This window comes from Prosopis cineraria, unplaced genomic scaffold, assembly GCF_029017545.1.
Source record: "Prosopis cineraria cultivar Desert tree isolate PC_DT_omini unplaced genomic scaffold, ASM2901754v1 PC1, whole genome shotgun sequence".
In the NCBI taxonomy this organism is placed as follows: Eukaryota; Viridiplantae; Streptophyta; class Magnoliopsida; order Fabales; family Fabaceae; genus Prosopis; species Prosopis cineraria.
In genome coordinates this window covers 6,300,247-6,304,768 of record NW_026555332.1, presented here as the reverse complement: position 1 = coordinate 6,304,768, position 4,522 = coordinate 6,300,247, and positions in this window count along the sequence as shown.

The following is a 4,522-nucleotide window of genomic DNA, read 5'->3' as shown; positions in this document are numbered from 1 at the left end:
CACATGAAAAAAAAAAAAAAAATCCTCTTTTTCTTTTCCCCAGTGGTGGTGAGACCATTTCTAATGAATAACAAGACTAGCCTTCATAAATCAATAAAACAAAGCCCAATTAATCATAGGTCTGCTTCTATCAGTATGGTAGTTGCCAAAATGTAGTGGTTGATGTACCCTTATGTACGACAGCAAATTTGTAATATGCTCTCTCTTTTCTTTTTATATATAACGTGTTTTTTAATCAAATTTTATGTACTAATAAAAGTTGGCCATTTAATTGAAATCACATAAAATCCCAATAATTTTTCAATTTTGTTCCTAATAATATCACAACTAATATTATGGTGATAAAGGTAAAGTATACAATTAATATCTCCTTCAATTTTCAAGACAATGACAAAAGTATATGATTACTCAAAAATATCATCAATGCCCCTTATATTTAGAGGCAAGATAAGCTCTTAAAAATAACTTATATATAGAGATGGAGAGAGTATCATTTATCATTACTAATTAACAGCTTATATATAAGTTCAGTTCGACTGAGGGGAGTACACAAGCCAAGCTTCTCCCCAACTTTGCCTAGCCCGATATGCTTATTTAGTCATCAGGCTGCCCTAAGATGTACGCTGGGTTTTGGCCCAACCTAAAAAAGTATTTTTAAAAATAAATTTAAAACATGAAATTAATTTTATTAATCAACCAAAAAATTATATAATTGTAATTATTTCAAATGCATTTTGTTTAAAACTAATATTAGAATTAAAAGTAACAACTTTTTAAATTATAATATATATATATATATATTTAACAATATTCATTATTTTTTCAAATTAATTTTAATTATGAGAAAGATTATAAAAGTTGTAACCATAAAAAATGCCCATAATGAACATAAATAATACAATACATAAAAAAATGCTAAGTAAATAACATTATAAAACAATTAATTTTTATAAAAAAATTTAAAAATAATGGGTATGCGCGGGGGAGGGGGACAAGGGTTGGACCAGCCCAGTGCCTGACTCAAAATTTGACCAGACTAGTTCGAGCAAGGTCAGATTAATTGGGCTTTTGGGCCACCTACACAGTCATAGTTCAACCCCCTCTTTTAACCATAAACAGTGAAACCAAATTAATGTCATGTGAAATGCTTAGAAATGTTACCTGGGTTAGCCAAAATTAGTACAAGATCAATGTCAGGGTTGTGGGCTGCAGAAACTAGTGCAAGGCACGCTCCTAAAGAATCTCCAATGAGATACATGGGTTCGTTTATTCTCACACCTAACAGTTCTCTCAACCATCTTCACAAGTTCTGCAACCAGTAAACATGCATACCAATGTATATTATCTTGAAAGACCTGCTATGAGCATTCAATTTTCAACACACTAAACATGCTCTTCCTCATTTTATATCAATTCTTTTAATTATTGATTAAGGTTTATTTTTATTCTTAAACTTTCTTTGAAGAATGCTAAGCATTTCATACTAATAAATGTGACTATTTTTTTCTTAAACTATTTTTTTAAGGAGCAAAAAATCTCTTTTTGCTAGTCACCTGTTAACTCTTCTGCTTTCTCCTATGTGGCATATGCATGCTCACACATAATGACATATAGGACTCTAAACATGTTTTTTAATACTAATTTGCACCTACACTCTTTTTTTAGGAACATTTAAAGTCATGTTAAAATAAAATTTAATAAATATTGTTAAAATATTAATTTTTTAATATTTAATAATTTGAATATTATTATTTATAAATATTAATTCAAAATTTATAAATTATTTTTAAAATATTAACAGCTCAAACTAGTTTTTCACAAATTTATAGATAATTTGTAATTTGTGTGTGAAGATTTGTTATAATAATAATAATACAAATAAATTACATAAAATGATCTTATAAGAAAACTATTATAGATTAAGTTTCATACATTATTTAGGTCTTTCTTTCTAATTTTTTTAGTTAATTAATGATCTTCCTTCAAAATATTGCACATCTCAAATTTAATATTTTGATATTCTGCAACTTTGTATTAAAAATGAAAGGAAACACAGAAAATTAAATTAATATTGCCTTATTGAATTTGCATTTCTAATTTTAAAATTAGGAATATATTACATCATATGAAAATAATAATTAAGAACTAAAGACACTTACTTTGCATTTTAAAATTTGTTGGCACTTTACTTGAATAAACTAATTTCTTAAGTGCCATTCATCCTAATGAATAAAAATTACTTTATACATAATAAATTAATATATTTTTAGCCTAGTTGAAAAGTTAAGAAAATAATAATTTAGTTCTAAATATCCATTAAATTGATCATTAGTTGAACAAACAAATTACAAGAAATGACCTAAAAATTTAAGAGACTTAATCAATATTAATTTTTTATAAGGTCATTTTCTGTAATTTATTTGTTGTTGTTGTTGTTGTTGTTACTATTATTACTACTACTATTACTACTATTATAAATCTTTATACATAATTTACAAGTCATCTATTAATTTATGTAAAACTAGTTTGGGCTTTTAATATTTTAAAAATAATTTATAAATGTTAGATTCATATTTATAAATAATAATATTTAAATTATTAAATATTAAAATATTTAATATTTTAATAATATTTATTAAATTTTATTTTAACTAGACTTAAGGAGTTCAATGCACTTGAAAAAAAAAAATTAAGGACGAATTAGTAACAAAGAACAGGAAAAGAGTTCTACATGTCATTACACGTGGAACCTACACAAATGCTATGCCAATAAAAAATAACAAAGTTAATGAGTGATTAATGGAAGGAGTTTTTTACTATTTAAAAAATGATTTATGAGAAAATTGCTTTGATTATCAATACAGGATGCCCAATACTTCTAAGAAAAATTTAAGGTTAAAAATGAACATTAACCCTTTAACTATGAAGTTGGGTTATCTTTGGCTAGAATGGTTAGAATAAAATTCAACATGAATATGGAACCACACATGTGAATGTTAAAAATGTGTGGTCATTGTTATGATTAAGCTTAACTAAAAGTGATTTATTTGAAAAAGTTTTAAGGTTTAATTGGTATAATTATATTGTCATGTAATTAATGTGTAAGGACCAAAACAATATTTATAATTTGTTGAAAGGCTAAATTATAAATATCACAAACTTAAATTTATAAATAATGATCGTGATCATCTCTCGATTAGGCATGACAAGAAATTGGTTCTTTGATCCCCTTCCAAAGAACAATGTTTGAAAAAGTTTTTGACATTTACAATATAAAAGATCACTGTTATGAATTTTATGTTAGGAAGTCTCACAAGTAATGTGGGGTTTACAAGTTGAAGGGACTCTTTCATTTAACATGTTAATATTTTAAAATGGACTCTCTCTGTAAACTTGTACTTGTCACAATCACAATATCAATCTATCATCCTCTAAAATTTTGAGATATTTCTAACAATAAATTTAGGCACATTTTGCATCTAGGCTTTTCCGTTCTTCTAAATTGATATGAGATTTTATTTAAGTTCATACATTTGATTGTAATCATTTCTTTAGTTTGAAAATGTACTCGATTTTTGGCCAGCAAAAAATGTCCTCGATTGATTATCAACGACCAACTACCTAAGTAACTTCATAGCATGGTAAACTATATATAATGGCTAGTGTTAAAAAACCAAAGGATATAATGAAAGAGGGAAAAAGAAGAGACCTGTAAATGGTGTCCGATCGGTGACTGGAATATGCAAGCACCACGTATAAAAAATCTTTTATTCAAGAGAAAAAGAGAACTGATTATGCTTGACGCTTTAACTAATCAAATCTAAGCAAGGTATTGAAAATTAAAAATATTAAAAATTAAATTAGTTATTGAACTGATTGATATCAAAGGTCAGGGTTAACTCAGGGTCAAATTGAAATGTAACCGGTCAAAATAAAATAATATAATTTAAATAAAAATATATTAATAATTAATATATATATATATATATATATATATTCATATTCAAGACTTAATATTTCATTCAAAACAACCTTGATAGCTTCAAACTAGTAGGCAATTAATATGAATATATTTTTAATTACATAGTTATTGTTTCAAATATAAAATAATAATACAAATTATAATATCAGAAAATAAATTTAAATAAATAATAATTATAAAATCAAAATAAAACTTGAAAAGTTAAACTCATTGGTGCAGTCATGGTATTGAAAACCGGACCGGACCGGCCGGGTCAACCCGGAAACCGGTGAACCGGTCCCCTGTCCGGTCTGGGTTTGCACTTAACCCGGTGAGGGAGTGAACCGGTATAACCCGGTCAACCCGGGTTCAACCCGGTATAACCCGGATAACCCGGTGGGTTGACTGGGTTAACCGGGTTAATATTTTTTCAGGCTTTTACCCCAAAACGACGTCGTTTTTAATTTTTTTTTTTTCATTTTTAATTTTTCAGAGCTCTGAGTTCGGAAAAAAATAACAAAAAAAAGTAAAATTAAAGTCAAAAAATAAAAAATTAGAGAT